This window comes from Schistocerca nitens, chromosome 7, assembly GCF_023898315.1.
Source record: "Schistocerca nitens isolate TAMUIC-IGC-003100 chromosome 7, iqSchNite1.1, whole genome shotgun sequence".
Classification (NCBI taxonomy): domain Eukaryota; kingdom Metazoa; phylum Arthropoda; class Insecta; order Orthoptera; family Acrididae; genus Schistocerca; species Schistocerca nitens.
The window spans coordinates 264533136-264559486 of record NC_064620.1 but is presented as its reverse complement, the minus strand read 5'-3'; positions in this window follow the sequence as shown (position 1 = coordinate 264559486).

Here is a 26351-nt window from a genome sequence, read left to right as displayed (position 1 = left end):
GTGCTCAGAGCCAATTGAACCATTTGAAAGGGTTCCTTCACTGTCAGCAGGCGTACCTATGGCGCTCCAGGAGACGCAGCACACGGATTGGAAGAGGCCTTACTGCATCACGTTGAAGGGAAGTGATGTGCTGTGTCACGCCTAATAAAATACTTGTAAAAGAGGTCCCGTTACTATCATGTTTTCAAGTGGTTGCAACACGAAAACGGTACGTATCCGGACATGGGTTCCGGCTCAAAATATTATCTACTCAGTCCGCTCTACAAGTCCTAGAACTACTTAACGGGAATTTTAAAGCACACTGTATAAAAGTTTTACAGATTTCGTTACTATTACAGATCAACAGAGAGTGCACGACAGAAAAAAAATAACGGTAAAAATTTTGAGGCTGTATTATCGCATACTTTATCGAATATTCTGCTTTTCTGTCACCCATTAGGATTTCTGTGGGGATGGGGTCAAATGGGTCAAATAGCTCTGAGCACTATGGGACTTAACAACAACACCCAGTCATCACGAGGCGGAGAAAATCCCTGACTCCGGCGGGAATCGAACCCGGGAACCCGGGCGCGGGAAGCGAGAACGCTACCGCACGACCACGAGCTGCGGACTCTGTGGGGATGATCTTATGGAACACTTCGAAGAGCAGCAACGCACAAGGAGACAAAAATCCGTGCGGAACTGATTGAAAGTAACCAACACTCGTTCAGTGTGAACACAAGGCCTGTTTCTCATAAGATATGTGTTTACCACTTAAGTCTATTTTATGCATTCAGGTACGTCTGAAACTTAACAAATGACTCAAGTTTTAATGTTATAACGTTCATTTGTGGGGGGGGATACATGATGCACCATTTTCAGAAATGCAACACGTAACTGTAAAATACCTATTTTGAGTTTCCATTTTCCATGTGATGCCATGCTATTATATTTGAAAAACGAAAGTCGTAGCTGTATGAAGTTCGCTTGATTTGGCCTGCTGTTGTTTCGATAAATTTTTGATTTGCCTGAAAATTCTTAAAACCACATTCACGGATGTCTTTGGTGTTCATCCTTACCTTTCTCTTTCTATTATTACTGCAGTTAGCAGCTACGAGTAACGAAGCAGTGCGCTGACGACATTCCTCAGTTTGGGAAAGATATACGACCGCTCGCTCGGAGAAAGATCGGTAGTTAGAGTGGAAAGTTGTACATGTCACATTAGTAAACAATCATGGAGAATATAATGTGATCCAGCGTTATGAAATACCATGAAGAGAACGATTTACTGATTCAGAACCAACACAGATAAAAAAAGATCATTCTTATGTAATACAACTGACTCTTTATCCGTATTAAATAACGGGTGGTGTTGACAAGGATCTCAAGTTGATTCTATTTCTAGAAGGCTTTTGAGACCGATAGTCACAGGCAGCTTCTAAGAAAATTGTGTGCGTCTGAGTTGTGCTACAGGATTCGTGATTTCCCGTCAGAAGGGTTGCACTTCATAATAATTAATGGAAAATCGTAATTTAAAAATCGAAGTAATATCTGTGGTTCCTCAAGAATGTGTTAAAGGCCTTTTTGTCGTTGTTAATCTATATCAAAGATTTAGGAGACGGTCTGTCCAGTCCTCAGATTGGAGATAAAGCTGTCGTTTACTACTTAGTAAAGCCTCCAGAAGACCAAACCGAATTGCAAAATGATTTCCACAAGATACGTGGTGCGAAAAGTGGCAGCTGACCATAAACAATAAAAATTGTGATGTCCTGCACATAAGTGCTAAAAATTCAGTTAAATCTTGGTTGCATGGTGTATCACTCCAATTTCAAGGTTTCCATTTCAACTCAATACCTAGGAATTACAATTACGAAGAACTTATATTGGAACCATCACGAAGGAAATGTTGTGAGGAAGGCAAACCAAACACTATGTTTTATTGGTAGAACATTTAGAAGATGTGGCATACCTACTAGAGAGACTGCGTAACCCTTGCTTTCTTTTCCTCTTCTGGAGTACTGCTGTGCAGTATGGCATTATCAGACAAGACTGAAGGAGGATATTGAAAAAGCTGAAAGAAGAGCAGTTCGTAATGTACTATCGTGAAGTAGGGGAGACAGTGTCATGGATATGATAAGTTCAGGTGACAAACAGACTATTTTCTTTGAGGCCAGAAGTTTTCACGAAATTTCAAGCATCAAGTTTCTCCTCCGAATTTCAAAATATTTTGCTGACTCCCATCTACAACCACTGCAATAAAATAAGAAAAGTCAGAGCTCGCATCATAAGATTTAGTTGTTCATTTTCCCACGTGTATTCGAAAGTGGAAAGGTAGAGAAAAAGTATGAAATTCGTTCCAAGAACCTTCTACCAAACATATACATATGGACTGCTGAGTTATCACTTCCATGTAGATACCGCATGCATTATTGGTACTGGTTCAGTATGACACGGAGACCACAAAGCGTCAACAATGCGTTGTTTTTAGAGTCTGGTCTGTTAGATTACAGTATTATTTATTGGTTAAATGCTGAATAAAAGAAAATTAGAAAACCGTAGTTTGGGCTATTTAAAAAATAATCCGATGTTAGTTGTTACTGTGTATGACAAAAGTTTTCGTAACATCAGAAAAGGGCCAATGATCTAAGCAGTGGCTATGTCAAAACAGTGGCTAGAATTCAGTGGTCCTGCAACAATGAAGACTTAGTCTATTTAATCTACAGAATGGATACCTAAAAAGCACAGGAGTCACATTAGGGAGAACGCCGTTTAGTATCGCTGTCAGGTCATACATATTTAGTTTCTCCGTGATTTCCTTCCATCGCTTCTGGCCAAGGGGAATTTTTCTTTTAGAAAGAGATATCTTGTTTCCCTTACTCAATCCGTGACAGCTCTCTATCTTCTGAACACTAAAAACTAATCGTCCTTGTTGTTTTTCGACCTTCCCTGCTGGAATGACCATAGCCGTTGCTTTCTGGGACATAAGATCTGTTCTTCTTCGTCACTGATTTGCAAAAGGTAACTTGCTGAACACTGTTTATGAAAACAATATATGAGAAGACGACTGGATTGCAAAGTAATAATTTCTTTCGTCAGGACTATTGATGCTTTATCAAAAGTGTTTGTGCCGTGGAAAATCCAAGTGATTTGATACTCTAGTTACAAGAACACCCGACATAATAGCCAGATCTGGCATCCTCTGACTTTTATGTGTTCCTAAATAAATAAATTTCGGTCTCCAAAACGTATGGAATCTAATGAGTATGTAATGGCAGATGATGGCTGTTTTGCTGTACATTTGCATGCAATTTATAAAATAAAAAAAACGTTGGTCCAAGAGCATGAACTACAAGGAACTACTTTACATTGTTAAGTGTACTTTTATCAGCCTTTCGCTACTAAATGTGTGTTATTCTTTTCGTATTTATGAATGAAACGTGTGGAAAAGAGTAATGTAAAGTTGCTGAAACGTTGTATTATCTGTAATATTTGAAAAATTTTGTGGCATTGTGTAGAATGCTTTGTTGTTGAATTGAAATTTAGCGTTTGTCAACCCATGGACAATGATGCTGTTGAATATGGATGCTCTTTACATTAAGTGCAACGGAAACTTGGGGAAACATAATTCTTAATCCTTGGTAATCCATCAAGAAAGGAGGGACTGCAGCCGGACACTAAGTACTAGAATAATGGTAACAAAACCAGCGGCTATATTTGAATCTACGTTGTTCATTCTTTTTAACACGTGTTTCGACACCAAATGGTCTCATCTACAGGCTCCAAGACTAACTTGCCATAAACAACCGTTTTCATGTGCAATGAACAGAATCGTATGCAGCGGGTCAAAATTAACTGTATCCCGTACCTTCCGTGGCAATAACAAACCCAGAATGGTACGTTGCTGTCGTTAAACGTGAAGAAGTGATACCGTCGACAAGAATTTATGGCTACGTGGCTCGTTTAATAAGTCCCTGATAAAGTAGCTCTCCCCTTGTGGAGAGACACAAAACGAAAATAACGTAGTAACCTATTATTACAGTACCAATGAGTCACATCTGAAATTGTCAACTTATACGAATTCCTGAGTATGGCAATTTGTAAGGATTTGAGGTGGAACGATCACTTATGTTCGGTCTTAGGTAGAGCAGACGAAGTGGAAAACGGAATCAGTTTACAAAATACTCGTGCGACTCATTGTAAAATATTAAGTAACTGAATGGAGGTACTGAACGTATGCAAAGAAAGGTACCAAGAATGGTCACACATTTGTTCGATGAATGGGGGACAATCATGGAGATGTTGAAAACACTAAAATGGAAAATACATGCAGACAGACGCAAACTATCCATTTCGCGGTAGACTACTTACAAAGTGTCAAGACTCAACCTTAAGTGATGAATTTAGGTATATACTACACCGACGCGCCAGAGAAACAGGTATAGGCATGCGTATTCAAATGCAGAGATATGTAAACAGGCAGAATACGACGCTGCGGTCGCCAACGCCTACGTAAGACAACAAGTGCCTCACGCAGTTGTTAGATCGGTTACTGCTGCCACAATGCCAGGTTATCAAGATATAAGTGAGTTTGAACGCGGTGTTATAGTCGGCACACGAGTGATCGGACATAGTATCACCGAAGTAGCGAAGAAGTGTGGATTTTCCCGTACGACAATTTCACGAGTGTACCGTGAATATCAAGAATACGGTAAAACATTAAATTTCCGTCATCGCTGCGTATGGATAAAAATACTGCAAGAAAGGGACCAACGATGACTGAAGAGAATCGTTCAGCGTGATGGAAGTGCAACCCTTCCGCAAATTTCTGGAGACTTCGTGTTGGGTCATCAACAAGTGTCAACGAAACGTCATCGATATGGGCTTTCGGAGCCGAAGGTCCGCTCGTGTACCCTTAATGACTGCACGACACAAAGTTTTACGCCTTGCCTGTGCCCGTCAACACTAACATTAGACTTTTGGTTACTGAAACATCTTGCCTGGTCGGAGGAGTCACGTTTCAGATTGTATCGAGCGAATGGACGCGTACGGGTGTGGAGACAACCTCACTAATCCAGGGACCCTGCATGTCAGTAGGGGACTGCTCAGGCTGGTGGAGGCTCTGTAATGGTGTGGAGCGTGTGCAGTTGGTATGATATGGGACCCCTGATACTCTAGATACAGGTGATATGTACGTAAGCATCCTGTCTGATCACTTTCATCCATTCCTACGGACATGGCCAATTCCAACAGGACGGTACGTCACCCCACACGTCCTGGCTCCAGGAACATTCTTCTAACACATCCTCGTCCTCTGGCCTCCAAACTCCCCAGACATGAAAATTATTGAGCATATCTGGGATGCCTTGCAACGTGCTGTTCAGAAGAGATCTCCACCACCTCGTACCCTTACAGATTTATGGACAGCCCTGCATGATTCATGGTGTCAGTTCCCCCTAGCACTAATTCAGACATTAATCGAGTCCATGCCACGCCGTGTTGCGGCACTTGTGCGTACTCACCGGGCCCTACCCGTTATTAGGCAGATGTACCAGTTTCTTTGGTTCTTCCGTCTATATGTTTTTTCCTGAAGAAACTGCAATTGTCCCATGTAACTGTGGGATTTTTGATGGCTCTGGGAGATGGTGGAGTGGAACTGCAACATATCAAATATTAATTCACTTTATTGCAAGAATGGTAGAAAGATTTACTTAACTTTATACAATCCATTGGCGCAGGAATGTGCCGTGTATTTACAAGTGCCTTTGATTATTAAACTATCACTTGGTGCACACTTTTATTGACTCTTGACGTATAAAGATCTGCATCTACATCTACATACATACTCCGCAATCCACCATACGGTGCATGGCGGAGGGTACCTCGTACCACAACTAGCATCTTCTCTCCCTGTTCCACTCCCAAACAAAACGAGGGAAAAATAACTGCCTACATGCCTCTGTACGAGCCATAATTTCTCTTATCTTATCTTTGTGGTCTTCCCGCGCAATATAAGTTGGTGGCAGTAAAATTGCACTGCAGTCAGCCTCAAATGCTGGTTCTCTAAATTTCCTCAGTAGCGATTCACGAAAAGAACGCCTCCTTTCCTCCAGAGACTCCCACCCGAGTTCCTGAAGCATTTCCGTAACACTCGCGTGATGATCAAACCTACCAGTAACAAATCTAGCAGTCCGCCTCTGAATTGCTTCTATGTCCTCCCTCAATCCGACCTGATAGGGATCCCAAACGCTCGAGCAGTACTCAAGAATGATTCGTATTAGTGTTTTATAAGCGGTCTCCTTTACAGATGAACCAAATCTTCCCAAAATTCTACCAATTAACCGCATTCCCCACAACTGCCACTACAAGCTTGTCGCACTTCATATCGCTCTGCAAGGTTACGCCCAAATATTTAATCGACGTGACTGTGTCGAGCGCTACACTACTAATGGAGTATTCAAACATTACGGGATTCTTTTTCCTATTCATCTGCATTAATTTACATTTATCTATATTTAGAGTTAGCTGCCAATCTTTACACCAATGACAAATCCTGTCCAAGTCATCTTGTATCCTCCAACAGTCACTCAATGACGACACCTTCCCGTACACCACAGCATCATCAGCAAACAGCCGCAGATTGCTATCCACCCTATCCAAAAAATCATTTATGTAGATAACATCGGACCTACCACACTTCGCTGGGGCACTCGAGATGATACCCTCACCTCCAATGAACACTCACCATCGACGACAACATACGGGTTCTATTACTTAAGAAGTCTTCGAGCCACTCGTATATTTGGGAACCAATCCCATATGCTCGTACCTTAGTTAGGAGTCTGCCGTGGGGCACGGAGTCAAACGCTTTCCGGTAGTCAAGGAATATGACATCCGTCTGATACCCTTCATCCATGGTTCGCAAGATATCATGTGAAAAAAGGGCGAGTTGCGTTTCACAGGAGCGATGCTTTCTAAAGCCGCGCTGATGCATGGACAGCAACTTCTCTGTCTCAAGGAAATTCGTTGTATTCGAACTGAGAATTTGTTCGAGAAACCTGCAACAAACCGATGTTAAGGATATTGGTCTGTAATTTTGAGGATCCGTCCTTCTAACCTTCTTATATACAGGCGTCACCAGCGCTTTTTTCCAGTCGTTCGGGACTTTACGTTGGGCAAGAGATTCGCGATAAATGCAAGCTAAGTAAGAAACCAATGCAGTAGAGTACTCTCTGTAAAACCGAATTGGAATCCCATCAGAACCTGCTGATTTATTTATTTTCAATCTATTCAGCTGCTTCATAACCCCAGGGATGTCTATCATTATGTCCTCCATACGGGAATCTGTATGTTTGTACGATCCCCCTGCGTGAAAGATTTCTCAAATGCTAAATTTAAAATTTCAGGTTTCGTTTTACTGTCTCAAATTTCTGAAATATAGCTGAATATAAGACACAGGTAATACATATGCCGTAACTAGTTGTTGCTGTCTTCTTGATCGGAAGTCACAAACTGGGGCCGAGCAGGCTCCATGCGTTGGCACTGCGGCGTCGGGAGAGGGCGTGGCTCCGCTAGCGCCTCTCATTCGTCCTTGCGGATTGCAGCGAGACATTCTTAACTCCTGTGGTAGTGACGCGAGGTGCCGACTTTCTTACGACACCACGATCTCTGGACGATGCCACACTTCAGTCCTTACTTATCGCTCCCTTAGGGATCGCGAAGAAAGGTATAAACTAGTTACAGCACACACGGGTTTAAGCCATCATTCTTCCCACGCTCCACATGTGAATAGAACGGGAGGAAGTCCTAATAATGGATACATTAGGAAGTACGCTCTGCCGTGCACTACATCCAATGGTTTGCGGAGTGTGGGTGCAGATGTGGAATTACGAGTGACAAATAACAAGCATCAGAGTTTTCATTGCTGAGCCGCTTTCTCGATACACAGGAGAACGAGGTCTGGGAACGGTTCACAGTTGTGGTGAAGTGGTCATTAAGAACAGGACGAAATATTCGATGGATGACAACAAAATGAATGGAGGAAAGAAGATGGATACGGGGGTGAAGAGAGATTTGTCGTAATCGTACGGAGTTCTGACATAGGATAGCGGTCTGGAGGGTGGACTTCCTCTGGGTACCAGTGTTGCCAGCATCACCCACTGCGCGTGCATACTAGGTGAAAAAAATTACGTCTGCTACCGGTGAGTGCCAGCGGTTTATCTCCAGCGATGTGCTGCAGGTTGCGCGCCGTAGAGGAATTTCGTGTGCACATCGCAGATTTCGCCCTGCGCTCCACCCGGTAAGTCCACTACCCCCGGCAGACCTTCATTTGCAAATCCATCCTCCCAGGAAGAAATTTTCTTTATGAACGCTCGGCTCTTAGCTGCTCGCCGTCCCTTTTTCATATTTACCTCATTCCGCCGCCTCGACACGATATCGCTTGCCTGCCTTTTCCTCCGCCACCGCACCTCTGCTAGGTTAACCCATGCGTTCTTATTTGGCGGCACGGGTTATTCATACGATACAGCAACCTTTTCTCCACACAGCGCCTCCTGCCATCTCGTTCCCAAGCCACCGCAGAATTTTCAAACCTTTAAGAGCAATAGTTTGAATAATTGCACCCTCATTCAAAGCCTAACGATCGAGTATTAAGCTGAAATACGAGAGCGGTTCGGTATGAAAGACTCACACGTCCGATACACGTTAACTGAGTACTCTTTTCGGATGAATCGTACTTCTGTCTAGAAGGAGAAATGATTATAGTCGTCACGAGAGCGCGTGTTCGGCCTCGTTCTGTACTGAAGTAGTCGTAATGGATTGCAGTTTCAGAGTGTGTTTAATCAACAAGATGGGGCACGTCAGAATGAAGCCATTATAGGTCCAAAACAAAGGCTGTTTCATTAAGCACCAGGAAGACCCCCACCAGTAACATCATGGACCGTCAACTTAGGACTGGCTCCAACATAAGCTTTTAGTTTTAATGTATAAGTTAAGGTTAATTCCGAGTTTCTGCCTGCGTTTACAAGGACGACACCATCTTGTGATTTCGGATGAATATTTTTGAAACTCCTTGTACTGTTCAAACTTGTTGCATCCAAAGCAAGGTAGTTTTAACTTACCAGTGAGTGGACTCAAGCTCTATTGTAGATGTAGTTTGTAATGCATCCCTCAACGAAAATAAAATGAATAAAATGAAACGGAGTATTAATTATTCGAAAGCTGAGACACATCACATTGATGACAGCAAGAATATGACAAGAATAACATGGAGTTGTAGACTTTTTACGTTAATGATTAAAATGAACTTCCTGCTGTTTCTAATGAAAATTATTATTATTATTGAAATTTCATATTCTGTTGGAACACGCTCTCAGAAGTCGTCTTTAGAGAGCGGAGAAACTTGGTGACGCAGGACACTGAAAATATTATATTGAAATGCAAGAAATTATTTTCAAACAACTTACTGGAGTTCAGCCAGGTAGTATTTACAGGACTGCCGATACTTCGGCGGGAGCACGCCCCGCCATTTTCAAGACACGAACTTCAACGGACAGGCGATGTACAAGCAGATTTAAAACATTGGTTCTTGGAGTAGTTCAGGAAAAATAACACACACACACACATACACACACACACACACACACACACACAGAACACTAGTGCCAACATCGCCTGTCCGTTGCAGTTTGCGCCTTGAATATGGCGGGTAGTACTCCCGTTGAAATATTCCCGTAAGTTGTTCGAAAATTGTATACACCAGGAGAAACTCAGGTCTCACAAGAAATGATTTTCCTGTCAATAACAATGATGATCGGAAGTCGTAAATAGAAAATCTGATTACAGATTGGATTCGTGAAAGACGCAAATGTACTTTCGACAGCGCCCTGATGGCACGACGTTTTAACGCCACTAAACTGTCCACTTACAACGACTTAATTAGCTGGAACACATAAACACAATCTTCAAATAATATTATTAGAAGGAACTGATTGCTTTGTCAACAAATGAAAAAATGGTTCATGTTAATTGAGACTTTTTATTAAAATTAAAATTACAAACAATAAAACATACATGACCTTCCAGTTCGGCGGTCTGGATAAAAAAGGATAGCAAGAAGAAGACTTAACCCATGTCGTTGTTTTCACAAAACGTAAGACGAACGAAAATGGAACGCAGATGTATTTAATTTCAAAGATATAACTTCTGCTGTAAAGTCTAAATGATCCGATCCCTGATGTTACGAAAACAGTGATTCGCTATATGATGTAGGAACTAGGCTTCGTCTACTTGAAACACCACCATCCACTCCGATATTTGCACAAACTAATTTGGAAACTAAACTGAAGTTATCATCCAGAACGATAGGACGAATTTTAAATCCCGATTATCCTTAGTAAGAGTCCAGGTCATTAACTACTGCATTGCTTTCTCAGAACAAACGTATGAGTATGGTATGACTTGAAAATTTCTAATGTTATCAAAAGGGAAGAAACTGGTCTCGAAAACAAGAATAATACTTTGGAAAATGTGACATTTAGGTATATTTACAATTTCTATCATTGACGGAACTACCGGTAGCGCCGTTGCGTGATTATCTAAGGAAAAAGAACTCTTATCTTAGTCAATAATTTAACGCTCTTTTAAAATGAAGAACTTTTAGTCACAGTCTGAGGCAACTTTTTCTTATTTGTCGATTTGTGGAATTAAAGCACAAACTAAATTGCTTTCAGGAGACCGACGCTTCAAATCCATCTGCAGTCATTCAGCTTTAGAGCTTCTGTGAGTTCGCTAAATGATATAAGGGAAATGCCGCCATGATTTCTTTGAAGTGGACACGGCATATTTCCTTCCCTTAACTCAGTCCTTAATCCGAATTTGGCCTCCATCTGTAAGGTAGCGGGGGTTTAGTTGTTTATTGCTTGCTTATTCTTGAATGGAGAACACTGTGTGAGGTGAAATGACAAGTTTAATGTCGCAATAATTCCCACCACATTACAGCTTTTTACACAGATTGCAACTCGCCAACATAAAAACAGCGCAATGGATACCGCATCATGCCAACATCAAAAAGTGAAATAAGTTTATACACAACAATGTTAAATATTAACTCTCTGAAAGAACATTAATCTTAAGCACAGTATTATGAAAGTTTAATTGGAAGTTTCTTTATATTAATTCTAAGCACAATAATATGAAAGTTCAATTGGACGTTTCTTTACAAAATTTCTCCTACACATATGTTATTATGTAGGTCAGTACTACGAAATTCATCCGATTCCGGTTTAAAGTTCGGTACTATTTAGAATGACAATCAAGTCTACGGTGGATGGTTAGTCAAGTAATAAATTTGAGCGCAATATTACCCGAGGCCGCTGGAGTTTAAAGTGGACGCAAGCTGGTGAACCAACAAAGTTTACGCCTCTGCACGCAGTATTTACCTTAAGCTGCGACGTGCTGCTGTCTACAAGGCCGCTCTCTCCCACTGAAATTCCTAGAAAACTAATCTGGCCTTTGCTCAACTTTCCAGCAGAAACTTTCCCTATGTTTCTCTTTATGCGAAGAAAATGGTTCAAATGGCTCTGAGCACTATGGGACTTAACATCTGTGGTCATCAGTCCCCTAGAACTTAGAACTACTTAAACCTAACTAACCTAAGGACATCACACACATCCATGCCCGAGGCAGGATTCGAACCTGCGACCGTAGCAGTCGCGTGGTTCCTGACTGCGCGCCTAGAACCGCTAGACCACCACGGCCGGCTCTTTATGCGAGAAAACATGTACTCAGCCCTGGTCATATTATGCGGCGATATACACGGTTGGAGCAGCGAGCATATTATAGTGCATTCTCAGTTCTTGCAAGAACAATTAACTAATTTGGTTGGTTCGTTTCTCACAGTTGGAGCTAAACGTTGCTACAGCTAATTTTAGCTGGAGTGCAGCCGCTGAGAACGCAGTGTCCACACCAATTTCATCTCTGCGTCATACGGAGCATTAAACGCTCCATTCTACACTTGACGCCAGTTCAGAGAAGAGTCCCTTACAAAATTTTTCTCTTGTCCCCTCATGGCAGAACTGCCTCCCTCCACTTGGTTTCGTTTTTCGCGTCACGGCTTTTTTAGATCAATAGGAGCGTTTCTCTCCTTTTGTAGAAACACCCTCTACCAATCGCAACGTCCCTTCTATCAAACTGCGTCGAAACTTCAGTATTTTTCTCCTTCCTAGTGAGTTTCCGCCAATCGGACGTTTTGTGCCCGTTCTAGACGCCTGAAGTACATTGACCTTTCCGTGTGTCGCACTCGCTGGACGAAAATGCGTCACTTGCTTTTGTTCGTCTCCCGTTGGAATTTCGAAACGCAATTTTCTAAATCTTCATTTATGGCATCTTGGAAGTCAGACAAATGCCTGTCCCAGGTATTATGCTGCTTACTACAGTACAGACGACAGAGGGTTCCTAAATCTTTCATCGTTTGTGGAGCTGGGTTGGCACTTGGTTTGTACCTGGAAATGTAAATAGGTTTAATTTTAAGTCGTCACAGAGTGTTTTGCCATTGTGCTGAACGATATTGCGGTGCATTGTACGATAATATTTTATCGACTCGACCAACTTGTCGAAGGAAATTTTGTGTCAACGCTCTGCTTATGCTCCTGCGTGTTGCTTTCTTCAAGGGTGTAAATGTCAGGTATTTTGAAGTTAATTCTATGACTACAAGAATAAATACATAACCTTTCTATGTACGGGGTAGTGGACCCATGAGATCTGTCGCTGCTATATGTCTCAATTTCTCCGGAATGATAGGGGACATTGGTGGTCTCGTTTGAAATGTTACATGTTTAGCTCTCTGGCATTTCTTACATTGAACATACTTGCGAAGTGACAAGACAGTTTTAATTGTAAAAAAACATTTTTAGGGCCAAAATGGCTGTTACTCAAATGAGTATGCCAAATGTACTTGTTTATCAATTCCTGTGGTTTGTATGCTACCCATAAACTTGTATTTGTGTCACGTCTGTAGAATAATACATTGTCCCTTACGAGATAAAGTTGTCTAATATCCCGTGATTCCCTGTTTTTACACTTAATTTTGATTTTGGATAGGTCTGGGTCTTTGTCCTGTTCCCTTCCCAACTGTTTCGAGGAATTGGTGACGTAGTTCTCAAAGGGAACATTTTTCAGGTAACACTTGCTCTTCTTCCGTATTGCTCAGTCTGTTTTTGTTAACCCGTTCTGCAATCGGGAGAGGATGTCAGCTATGACATTTGAAGGTCCAGGTACATAAGTGATTTGAAAATCATATTTCTGCAACATCAACATCCACTGACCTAGTCTTCCAGGCAACAGTTTTGCACTTAACAGGAATTATAGTGCTTTATGGTCTGTGAACACATTGGTTTTTCGCCCAAACAGAAAGTATCTAAATCTGCGAAACACCCATACTACTGCCAGGGCTACTAATTCCGTGATTGAGTAATTTTTTTCACATTTTGTGAGGACACGACTAGCGAAAGCTATTGCTTTTGTCACCCGCTGTCTGTCTTCCCCTTGTTGTTGAAAGAGTACCACTCCCAAGCCGGTTTTCGCACTGTAGTGGCCATACAGAATTCTTTCGTTAAATCGGGATGCGAGAAAAGGTGATTTACCAGCGATCTTTTTAGTAATTGGAATTCCTGTTCTGCTTGGTCATCCAATACCCAGGGCATCTTTTTACTGGTTAACGCACATAATTGTGGGTTAGCAAGGGATTCCATCCAAATCAATCTTTCATAAAAATTAATGAGTCCCAAGAAACCACGCAATGTCTTTCTATTATATGGCGTACCCATGTTCTGTATGGCTTGTAGTTTGTTAGAGTTGGGTTCAATCCCTTGTTCAGTGATAATATGGCCTAAAAACTCAATCCTTTTCTTTCCAAAATTGGATTTCTTTATATTTACAGTTGCTCCATGTTCTTTTAACGTCCTTAGCAATTTATCAAGTCCCTCATAACGGATCTCCAGGATGACTCAGTTACTAAAATGTCATCAACATAACAGGTGAGACGCTGTTGGAGTTCTTTATCCAACACAGTTCCTAAGCTTCTTATAAAAGCAGCGGAGGATATGTTCAAACCGAAGGGTAGTCTTTTGAATTGATAACTGCGTCCAAACGCGATAAAGGCCGTATACTTTCTGCACTCAGGTGTTAGTTCTATTTACTTCTTTGATTATACAATTAACTTCATTATTCGATCGAATTACTTGTGATTGGTCTTCGTACCGCTCATCTCGTCAATTTTGTCTTTTACTTGGGTATGGTGACTTCACCTCGACTTCCTCTATCGGTTCTGTTCGCATGTTTTGTCCCGCTGAAGTTTGATTTTCCCAACCTTTCTGCGTTCTGGCCATTCCACTTCCACCTGAATAACCTGTATTTGGCTGCTGAAAACCTCTAAACCTTCCGCCTTCGTTTGTACGGGGATTGTATCGCGGATCATAGTTACCACCGCAGTTTCTAGGACCAAATCCCCCATTATAATTCCTCGGTCCGCCGAAACCATAATTGTTATTTGCCCTCTGTGCGTTACCAAAACCATAGTTATTATTGTCCTCCCATGGGCGACTACCACTCCTTACAAAACCATTGCTTTTTCCTCCTTTATTATTACCATTGGAGCTATTATTGAAACCTGATCGGTTACTGTTACTCCCTCTACTACTGTTTTCTCTGCCTGTACGTTGTTTTCTTGCGTCATCTTCACTGAAGGTGAATTCAAGTTCTCTTAACACTCCCTTAAATGCTTGTGTGTTATCTCCTGCCCTACGAACCAATGACTGCTGATAACGTAACGGTAACTTCATTGTGCACATCCGTAGCAGTTCCCCATCACTTTATGGATTATCTAAACACTGCTTTTTCTTTGTCATATCTTCGAAAAATCTAACGGGTTTCTTTTCTCCGGAATTTTCGAACAACTCTTTCTGCGACAACTCATACTTATCCTGTTTTGTGTTTCTGTCGACCAGTACCGCTCCAAGAATGCAGTTTTAAATTGTTCATATGAATGACATTTCGCCGCTACTCTTTGCATGGTTTCCGCTATTGCTCCGTCCATATGCCCACAAATGAAGTCAAGTTTATGGCTAAGTGACCAGTGCTGTGGCAAACCGATCTGAAATTTATTTATGAACGTGCGTGGATGCAAGCCGTTCCCGCTTTCTTTGTATGTTGGAATTTTCTGACTGTCAAAGAATGATCATTGTCAAATTTTTCTCTTCCACCAAACGGTGCTCGTGTTTTCACAACATTACACGTTTCTTTCAATTGTGTCATATTCTCTTGTATTCGTTCTACCACATGTGGGCCTTGAGCTGATATATTTATGTCCAATTTAGCATCGTATCTACGCAGTGGTGTGCAGTTGTCTACACTGTACCATTCCTCATGTACCGGGTTGAAAGATTCGTTTACATTTCCCGCTACTGGTTCCGTGTTCTGCCTTTCTATTAGATTCACATTATCTCACGGTCTGTAACCAGTTGTGCTGTGACTCGGACATTGCGGAATTGGTACATGTGTCGCCACATTTTGTTCCGCTCCCGCGTCACCCGCTTACTTTCGGAGGGTCGGCTGCCGCTCTGCTGGAATGCGCGCTTCTACCGTTTCTCGCTCCCTTGTCTGGTGTGACCGCACATCACCTACTTCGCTCCCCTGTGTTAACTGTTCCTTCCCTATTTGGTTTTGTTCCGCTTCGGTGATTGCTGATACAACCTCTTGGGAATAAACGACTGGAATTTCATGACATTTTTGTGTTCCCGCTATTGCTATGGCAGATTGCACAACGGACTTTTTCCTTTCTGGATTACTGTCCATTACTATATTGGATGATACTACGGCTTCCGCCACCTCGCTACTTCTTTCTGTACGATTCTCGATACACTGTTTCAATTCTGTGCGAAGGTCTTCAAACTGATTATTCGTGACTATGTTTTCAATGCGTGTGTCAAATCTTTTTTAATGCGGCTCGCGTGACACGTTTTCTGACATTAAGCTCTTCCACGATTTGTTGCGCCTTACCAGATGTCTTACGTGCTAATTTATCCACTCTTTGCTTAACGTTAGACACTGCATCCTGCACCTGGTCAACGTCAGAACGCATCCTTTTCTGGTCAGCCATTAACGCTTGTATCAGCACGAGTGAGTCTCTCGCCTCTCTCCGGATTTCAGTAAACGGTTCATTGACTTCTGTTCATAAATTTTGCCGATCTTCGCGGTCTTTTTCGAACACAGCACAAGTTTCAAATTGGAGCTTTGCCGTTTCGGTCTTTAAATTCGCCGTTTCAGTTTTCTAGTTTGATAATCCCGCATCTGTTGCTATCTTTAAATTCTTTAACCCTGTATTTGTTTCAGATCTCAAATCTGTTAACCCTGCATTTGTCTGTTTTATTACCATAGTGAGTTGCTTCAATATTGTGAACACACTATCTGACTCTTCACTATCGTCACCTGTCACTATTCGATGAAAATTTTCCCGTTCGCGTCTTTCACGTGGCGTTTCACCGACTTCCGTCCACAATGCGGACGCACTTACATACATTCTTTTTGTTGGAAACTGTCCCGTTTGGTTCAAGATTACTATATGGGGTTCAACATACCGAATTTTCCCGTCCTCTGACTCTATTTCTGACCCACTACATCTGTCGTTAATTAGTTTTTCCCCACTCCCTGACTGCGATACCAATCTTGAAGGCGCTACCATTCCCTCTGCACTATCACTACGCCCCGTTTCGTGACCTGTACTCGATACCTTTCGTTCTACATCAATTTCTATCCTGTCAAGATCTTGAGTTTGACCTATCTACGATTCTGTTCTTCTGCCATTTCAGTTTGCTTAGCTAACCTCTGTCTTTCTCGAACCGCGCGAGCCTGCGCTCTCGTCAACATCAAGTTATAGGACCTTCACGTTTCCCAAAATTCATAGAAAGTTTCTTAGACTACCTACACAACATTAGCAACACTGTTCACTGTTTTTGGAATTTCAACCCAACTCAACAATGCCGTGAATAACTTCGCGCGCGCCAGCAAGGTAATGCACAATCTACTTCTACTCAATGATACTTTGATTCTGCCTGTCAATGTAACCTTTATACACTTTGGATCACAAATTTACTGTATTTGTCCACTATACATTTACATATGTTGGGTAATCTCGTCACAAAACAATGTGAAAAAATTCAAAATTTAAAAATTTGTTTTTATTACTAATTTGACTAATTGTCATCCAGGAAGACCAATTGCCATACTGGCAGGGTTGCCATTTATAAGGTTTCAGGGGCTTGGTTGTTTATTGCTTGCTTATTCTTGAATGGAGAACACTGTGTGAGGTGAAATGACAAGTTTAATGTCGCAATAATTCTCACCACATGACAGATTTTTACACCGATTGCAACTCGCCAACATAAAAACAATGCAATGGATACCGCATCTTGCCAACATCAAAAAGTGAAATAAGGTTATAAACAACAATGTTAAAATATTAACTCTCTGAAAGAACATTAATCTTAAGCACAGTATAACGAAACTGTAATTGGAAGTTTCTTTACATTAATCCTAAGCACAATAATATGAAAGTTTAATTGGACGTTTGTATACGAAACTACTCCCACACATACGTTATGATGTTGGTCAGTACAACGAAATCCGTCCGATTCCGGTTTAAAGTTCGGTACTGTTTAGGATGACAATCAAGTCTATGGTGGATGGTCAGTCAAGTGACAAATTTGAGTGTAAGATTACCCAAGGCTGCTGGAGTTTAAAGTGGACGCAAGCTGGTGAACCAACAAAGTATACGCCTCTGTACGCGGTATTTACCTTAAGCTGCGACGTGCTGCTGTCTGCAAGGCCGCTCTCTCCCACTGAAATTCCTACAAAACTAATCTGATCTTTGCTGAACTTTCCAACAGAAACTTTTCATATGTTTCTCGTTATGCGAGAAAACAAGTACTCTGTCCTAGTCTTATTATGTGGCGATTACACGGTTGGAGCAGCGTGCATATTATAGTGCCCTCTCAGTTGTTGCAAGAACAATTAACTAATTTGGATGGTTCGTTTCTCACAGGTGGAGCTAAACGCTGCTAAAGCTGATTTTAGCTGTTGTGCAGCCGCTGTGAAACCAGTGTCCACACCAATTTCATCTCTGCGTCATACGGAACATTAAACGCTCCATTCTGTACTTGACGCCAGTTCAGAGAAGAGTCCCTTACAAAATTTTTCTCTTGTCCCCTCATGGCAGAACTGCCTCCCTCCACTTGGTTTCCTTTTTCATGTAACGGCTTTTTTCGACAAATAGGAGCGTTTCTCTCACTTTGTAGGAACACCCTCTACCAATCGCAACGTCCCGTCTATCAAACTGCGTCGAAACTTCAGTATTTTTCTCCTTCCTAGTGAGTTTCCGCCAATCGGACGTTTTGTGCCCGTTCTAGACGCCTGAAGTACATTGACCTTTCCGTGTGTCGCACTCGCTGGACGAAAATGCGTCACTTGCTTTTGTTCGTCTCCCGTTGGAATTTCGAAACGCAGTTTTCTAAAGCTTCTTCTCTGCCCTTGTACCAATGCCCTCGCTATAGGCGGTCCTCCAGCTTGAATCACCTGACCCAGCGTCGCTGTCCTCTTTCGTGCCGTCCCTTTTAGTGGTCGCCGGTGTAACTCCCGCAGCGCGGTTTCGCTACGCTGTTGTGGAGCTGGCTTTTCAAAACTAAAAGCGACTCGACTCGCGTTCCCAGTTCTACCTTCCGCTCGAAGACATGCATTGTATAGGAATGGTGTGTTAATTACCGTCGATTGGCTGTCATCCCCTTTTGCATTACATATTGATAGGCAAATGTTTTCATAACTGTCGATTTACGTTAGGTGTCATCTTCACCTTCTCATTGCGATTTGTAAAGGGCTCATGTAAGGTGCGAATCTGACCATTTACTCTGCCACCATACACATCTAATGTAACTGTCGTCGATAGTATGTTAAATCTTAGTCCTTCACCTCTTTAGAAATACTATTCACTGAACCTGGAACTAAAACGAGAATATCCTGTAGCAACCATAATAATTAAATATAGCCAATGTAAGTTTCTGTATTAATTTCTAGCCTAAGATGTGAAGAGAAACTAAATTTTCGCACATTGTCATTGCGAAAATTATCTACTGATATTAGAATAGCAGAACGAGATACGAACTGTTGCGCCACTGCCTTTCAAATTGTTAGCTGCAACCTGCAAGCTAAACAAGCAGAAGGCTACTGCTGCACTCATCGACAGGTCTACGTGGCCAAAACTGACATCTGTTACAAAACCATTGTTCATGTGGCCGTATGTAGTGCTTGCACAAAATTATGCCATATCTGTCGTCGTGAGAGAAGTACTCCACACCAGTCGTCGACCTTATGTGGGTCATCCTGCCAACCTGCTACTAGACATTGACTTAGCTAGCTGTGGATCTGTGGGCTATACCTAGTCAGGATGCTACTGGGAGCTGGACTTATGCCTTCTAGGTGGGGAGCATCTGCCGGCTCATTTCAGCTGACTTCAAGACTTACTTGCATGTCTAAAAGGACAGACAGTACAGACGATCGATGGTCAAACGCAGTTTATTCGAAATAAATTTACTGATTGCGAATAGCTTGGCACTGGCTGCATTAGGTATAGGTATGCTACCTAATAGTGACATGTAAATTTTTGTCAGACTGGGATTCGAACCTGGATTTCCAGCTTAACGTGAGAGTTCACCGTAATCATCTCGGCTATCCATGCATATCTCCTGGATCGACACAACTTCAGTACGCCACAATGTCTACATCGTTGTACCATATTCGCCTGCATTCAAGACTTGATGCTCGCAGCACTACGCTGGATTCCCACACCAGTGAGAATGAGACTGTGGGGACAATTGACAGGCGTACGAAGTTAGTTCTCATTGGTGGGGGAATCGAGAGTAGTGCTAGGAAAATCAAGTCTTGGATGTTGGGCTATCGTATAAGGATGTATTGCTGCATATGGAGATTTTGGTGAGTCCGGGAGGCTTGCACGGAACGCTGAAGCGGTTAAGACGACCATTCGTGATACGTAAGAAATCCGGGTTCGAGTCCAAATCTGGCATAAATCTTCATGTGTCACTAATAGGTAGTATACAGTGCAGTCACACTGATGTGACCATTTGTCAAAAGCCCTTTTCAGTGCTGATGTGCAGGAAACAATGAGGTTTTGGCATGTGGACGCATGACAAATCCAGTGCCATCGCCAGCTGTGCTAGGTTTCTCAGTTGAGGATCCATGGCGAGAACAGCCCGATCAAAGTGATCCCACAAATTGTCGACTGGGTTTAAATATGGGTATTTGGCGGCCAGCGCAGAACGGCAAACTCATCCTGGCGCTCTTCAAGCTACCCTTGTTAACTACAAGCTCTGTCACACGGTGCATTGCCTTGCTGGTGGATGGCATCCTGCTGAGGAAAAGACAAACTGCATTTAGGGGTAGACGGTGTCCCCAAGGATAGATACATACATGTGTTGATCCATTGTGCCTTCCAGAACGACGAGATCACCCAGGGAATGCCACGAAAACATTCCTGAAACCATAACGTGCCCCCTTCCAGTCTGTACCCTTCCGACGATTGTTGCAAGGCCATACATGCTAACGGCCGTCTGTCCGAGAGAGGATAAAACGTGATTCATCTGGAAAGGTCATCTGTCGCAACTCAGAAGACACGGTAGTGGCGTGAGAATTCCAGCCTCCGTGGCCGAAGAGCAGCAGTGATCAAGGACCCACGAACCAGGCACCTGCTGCGGAGTCATACTCCCCAACGTTCGCTGAACGGTCGTTGAGGAGACACTATTAGTAGACCCTGTTGGAATTTTATTTGAATCAACAGAATTGAAAATAATAATATTGTCGTTGCTATTTGCTTGGATAGTAAAATAATTGATGATTCATTTATTATTATGTTTTTATTTCTTGTTAGAAGTGGAATTAACGAATAAACTGGGCGGTCAGTTGCTCAACATTTCCACGTCTATTGTCTGTACACATCTCGACAGCCATCGTTCACCCCTGCCATTTATGATCTGTGATACACAACAGTTGCCCCGGCACTGCTTTTGGATATCGACATTTTGCCACACATGTTATACTTTAAGCATGGCAGCATGCGAACAGTTTGCAAACTTAGCCGTTTCGTAAATGCTTCCATCCTTGACTCGAAAGCCAACGGTCATCACGTTTTGGACATCAGTTCTGTTTCCTCATTACGACAGGGACTACACTGTTTCTCTGCGTTCTCTTCCTCCTCCCCCCCCCCCCCCCCCGCCCTCCCCACCGCCATTCCAGCTACCCTTTGTGTGCTCTCCACTGTTCTTGCTGCCACCTGCCGTCTGCGAGTGGCTATTGGACTTGTAAGGGGTTCACCACCCTGCTGGAAGAAATGTAACCTCGATGCATTGTTCACTTGCTAGAACGACAATTCACAGGCGCTGCGTGAGACATAAAATATCTTTCCCCCTGTTAAAAGAGAGCAGCAGTAGAGAAGCAGGTCAGGGCAGTCTCGGCAGTAGTTGCAGTCGCTCGCTGCTACAGTGTAGTTGTAGTGTATCGCTGGTACAGCGCAGTTTACAGCTAGTAGTTGTTAAAGTCACAGTGCAGAACAAATTGTAAAATTTTACTATATGAAACTGAATAATAATTGTGATCAGCTGCAGAGCTAAATGATACCATGGAATGAGATGATGAACAAATGAATAATTGTTAATATAATGAAAAATCTACAGTGTAATTAAGTCAACCATCTATAGTAAGGTAAATTTTGTTATTATTATTGACATGCGCGTGGTTAATTCTAGTAGTAGTCTGAGATGTTAATATGAATTTCTTTCAATATTTTCTTTTGTGATTCGTCAGCACCAGTTGACCCCGATTTGTAATATACTCAATTTTCCCGTGTAATGGACTGTAAATCTTTATCAATAACGTAAAAAATTTTCAGAATATAATTGTTTTTACCAGTCAACTATAAAAGTATAATTTCCTCTTAAATCATTGCCAGTACATATCCAGTAATTTATCTAAATTAAAATATTCCAGAATTTTTGTCAGATCATAGTCATGTGTTCTGTAGTAATCAGACGACCAGCTGTGCAGCTGTGTCACAAAGTAAAGTCAGTCTTTCTAGTAATTCAGATCGCAGACAAATGTTATCCAGTATCAGTAGATGGGGCAGCACTGCACTAAGCTGTGCCATTTACGAGCAGATATAGAGACAGCGTTATCCGGCAACACCATCACGAGGTAAGAATTTTTCAGTTTATTTCTCACGGATGGATTCAGATTGATTTCACAGGACCACGGCGTAGCGCTGCTTACGTCAAAATTTATCAGTTTTTCATGAGTTAAGATTTATCAGTTTTCATACGTCAGAACTTAAGTATCCAAATTTCATTATTTTATATTTTTTATTTATACGGGAAGGTTACAGACTTGACGTCTAGCATAGGCGCTGGCCACATTAGTGAGACTGGACCGTGTATATCTATAAGTAATACAACCGATATCAAGATATTCAGACTCTGCGAATTTATTTCGAACTGACGTTAGGGTGCCTACTCGGGGGTCCATTGTTTGCAAACCATGCTCAGCAGCCAACCGTACGACTTCCTGCCCGTCGTGTACGAATTTTTTTACTGCAGGCTTGCATGTACGGGCCACTGACGATGCGTCCTACTTTGTGGGCTGTTTGTTCACAGCCACGCTCGGGTGCTTCTTACATCGGGAAATCACAAGCTGTTACCTGGTCGCGCATTTGCGCCAAACAATGTGACCAGCTTACTTCAGCATTTCTGCCGCGGCTTGACCGTCGCGTGTCCAACAGGACGCAGGTCTACGCACCCGCCGGCTATCTGACGTGCCCTCTACAGCTCGGTGTGACTGTCCAGCCTGGCGGATCTGTGCCCTGGCTGCCTCCAGCTGCTACGGTTTGTGCTAAGAAAGCACCACCATCCAGAGCACCTCGCAGCATTGCGTGCTGAACATAAAGTACTTTCAGCTACGTAAGAAGCCTGATCGATAAAGTTGTTATTTCTAACTGTCTCCTGGATTCCATGACGCTCGACCACCTGATTCTATGTACCTGGTGCCCTGGCAACCATCCTACAACGTCTTCGCGACCTGCAGCTGCGTCAGTAAACGCTCGAACCATTCTGATCCCTCTACGGAACCATGAGCCACTTGAATCGCTGTCCAATTCTGTAACTGCTGCACTGCCTCTTTTGGTAGAAACTAAATTGTGTCCGTAAAGCCATTGTGGAGTTTTAATCGGCCACAGAAAAGCACTAAAACAAGATAAAAAACGTAAAACAAGATGAAAATGAAAAAGAAACTCTCCAAGTGTGCATAACTGTTCAGCGAAGTTCTGTGTTTCTTCTGTTTGTTGGCCTACACATATCTAAACGATATTTCAATTCTTCTCACACACGTGTAAAGATATCTGGAGTAACAGAGTGCATAGCGTCTGTGAGTCTCTGTTGTAAATGATTAATATGGTTGATACGTTCGCTATACACACTTCGCTTTACATAACCCCATAAGTAAAAGTATTATGGCGTTAGGTCCGGGAATGACTTAAAACCAGCTCTCCCTATCCACCTATGGGGAAATTTTTCATACAGAAACTCGCGAACATTGTTGGGGTAGTATGGAGGAGGAACATCTTGTTGAACGATGACGCCTTGTGGAAATTGTGACACTACATACAAATGCAACATGTTAATGTAGCTGTGTGGCGTCACAGTCTACTCTGCAAAGAAATCTGGGCCTGTGACTTTATCATAGGTTAGGGAACACTGTGCAACCACATTAGGGGTGTTACGTTCGTATTCAATGTAGCCACGAGGATTTACAGAAATCCATTTTCTGACGTTACAGCGAGAGACGTGACCACAAACATGGAATGTGGCTCGTCTCTAAACAGTCGATCTCATTAAGCATGTCTGTAATAAACTCGAATCGTTTGGCTCTATGAGACGGTTTGACAGTGTGCAACAACTGCAGCTTGCAGCCCGAAAAACGAACTCATCACATACCAAAGGCCTACCAGAAGGGGGTTCGTCCAACAAACGGCCTGTAGCTTTTAACTGCTTATCCCACCGATTAATGTTATTTCTACACAGTGCCTCTTCGTTGTGCACGCGACGACATTTATCTTGAACATGGGTCACGGATTCGAATTTAGCAAGCAGCAGAACACACTGAACTCTTCTGTATGCCGTCAACATCTCCACTGGCGTATCCTGACCCGCTGCTGCTACACCGTTCGTTGTGTTGCTTTATCACCTGCACGCACACACCACTGAACACCTTACACGTTACTACAGAAACTCTTTGAAATACTGTCCAATACAGGCAAGTTTCAAACTTCAGTTTCGTTTCAGTTAGCCATGACTTAACGGACGCACTACGTTGTTCCATGAAATATACTGACGGAAAAAAATCACAACAACAAGAAGAAGTTGTGTAATATAAATACGATTACGGGCAGCGGTGGTCACGAGACTGTACGGTCGCAAGAAGACCAGTCTCCGTACAGCTACATGGCACTTCTGTGAGGGAAGACCATCGTGTTCGGCGTTTGGCTCTGTCGCACCGTACTGCATCTGTTGTTGTTGTTGTCTTCAGTCCTGAGACTGGTTTGATGCAGCTCTCCATGCTACTCTATCCTGTGCAAGCTTCATCTCCCAGTACTTACTACAACCTACATCCTTCTGAATCTGCTTAGTGTATCCATCTCTTGGTTTCCCTCTACGATTTTTACCCTCCACGCTGCCCTCCAATGCTAACTTTGTGATCCCCTGATGCCTCAGAACACGTTCTACCAACCGGTCCCTTCTTCTTGTCAGGTTGTGCCACAAACTCCTCTTCTCCCCAATTCTATTCAATACCTCCTCATTAGTTATGTGATCTACCCACCTAATCTTCAACATTCTTCTGTAGCACCACATTTCGAAAGCTTCTATTCTCTTCTTGTCCAAACTATTTATCGCCCATGTTTCAGTTCCATACATGGCTACACTCCATACAAATACTTTCAGAAACGACTTCCTGACACTTAAATCTATACTCGATTTAACAAATTTATCTTCTTCAGAAATGCTTTCCTTGCCATTGCCAGTCTACATTTTATATCTTCTCTACTTTGACCATCATCAGTTATTTTGCTCTCCAAATGCCAAAACACCTTTACTACTTTGTCTCATTTCCTAATCTACACTCCTGGAAATTGAAATAAGAACACCGTGAATTCATTGTCCCAGGAAGGGGAAACTTTATTGACACATTCCTGGGGTCAGATACATCACATGATCACACTGACAGAACCAAAGACACATAGACACAGGCAACAGAGCATGCACAATGTCGGCACTAGTACAGTGTATATCCACCTTTCGCAGCAATGCAGGCTGCTATTCTCCCATGGAGACGATCGTAGAGATGCTGGATGTAGTCCTGTGGAACGGCTTGCCATGCCATTTCCACCTGGCGCCTCAGTTGGACCAGCGTTCGTGCTGGACGTGCAGACCGCGTGAGACGACGCTTCATCCAGTCCCAAACATGCTCAATGGGGGACAGATCCGGAGATCTTGCTGGCCAGGGTAGTTGACTTACACCTTCTAGAGCACGTTGGGTGGCACGGGATACATGCGGACGTGCATTGTCCTGTTGGAACAGCAAGTTCCCTTGCCGGTCTAGGAATGGTAGAACGATGGGTTCGATGACGGTTTGGATGTACCGTGCACTATTCAGTGTCCCCTCGACGATCACCAGTGGTGTACGGCCAGTGTAGGAGATTGCTCCCCACACCATGATGCCGGGTGTTGGCCCTGTGTGCCTCGGTCGTATGCAGTCCTGATTGTGGCGCTCACCTGCACGGCGCCAAACACGCATACGACCATCATTGGCACCAAGGCAGAAGCGACTCTCATCGCTGAAGACGACACGTCTCCATTCGTCCCTCCATTCACGCCTGTCGCGACACCACTGGAGGCGGGCTGCACGATGTTGGGGCTTGAGCGGAAGACGGCCTAACGGTGTGCGGGACCGTAGCCCAGCTTCATGGAGACGGTTGCGAATGGTCCTCGCCGATACCCCAGCAGCAACAGTGTCCCTAATTCGCTGGGAAGTGGCGGTGCGGTCCCCTACGGCACTGCGTAGGATCCTACGGTCTTGGCGTGCATCCGTGCGTCGCTGCGGTCCGGTCCCAGGTCGACGGGCACGTGCACCTTCCGCCGACCACTGGCGACAACATCGATGTACTGTGGAGACCTCACGCCCCACGTGTTGAGCAATTCGGCGGTACGTCCACCCGG